We start from the raw sequence: 957 nt of genomic DNA on the forward strand, positions 1-957 counted from the left end.
TAGCCATTGCAAAATTGTAGGTACTAAACTATATCGTGGGGACAAAGAAAAGTGTGAGAAACAGTGGCTTCTCTTAAGATGCTCACAGTCTAAACAGGAAAGAGACAGAAATAAATAAATAAATGAAAGCTGTAACCTAAGGTGGCCCTGAAATCTGGTGAAGAGGATTCAAACACAGGCAGTTCTTCCAGGAAGGATTAGTGAAGGCTACACAGACAAGGTTATAACTGTATTGAGCATTGAAGGTGGAGACAGGTGTAATAGCACACCAGGAAGAGGCAGCAAATGGCATAAATGTGGGATTAATTAAACTGTAAGGTGTACTTAAGCCATTGCAAATAATTCTTAATAATATCTGACCAACAATCAGAGGTAAAGGATGAAAATTTAAATATGATACTGAGCAGGTAAGCAGCAGCCAGATAACAGAGATGCATATATTTTCGATGTAGGATTGATATTTAAATATGAAATCAATGGAGTGTCAGTGCAGTTTTGCAACAGGGGGTGTCCATGATCAAGCTCACCTTGTGGATAGGTCATCCTGGGTCATTGTAAGGAGCAAACTATTGCGACTGTCAAAGCCATAGAAAAATGCCAAGGGTTAGAAGAACATAGGGGAAGTGTAAATGGAAAAATGGGGAATAAATTAAATATTATTATTATTTTTTTTTTCTTTTTCCTTTTTGTCTTTTTTTTATTGACCAGTAAGGGGATCGCAACCCTTGGTGTTGCGCCCGTACCAGGGACCGGCAACGGGATCGCAACACTCGGTGTCGCACCCGCACCACGCTCAGCCAGTGAGCGGGAACCGGTCTCTACATGGGATCCGAACCCTCGGTGGGAGTGCCACCGCACTCCCAAGCAGCGAACTTTCCAGTGTGCCACCGGGCCAGCCCAATTAAATATTATTTTAAAAAATTATGGATTATAAAAAATTGTAGAGTGAGAAAATCT

The sequence above is a fragment of the Galeopterus variegatus genome, unplaced genomic scaffold (genome assembly GCF_000696425.1).
Source record: "Galeopterus variegatus unplaced genomic scaffold, G_variegatus-3.0.2 Scaffold15587, whole genome shotgun sequence".
NCBI lineage: Eukaryota > Metazoa > Chordata > Mammalia > Dermoptera > Cynocephalidae > Galeopterus > Galeopterus variegatus.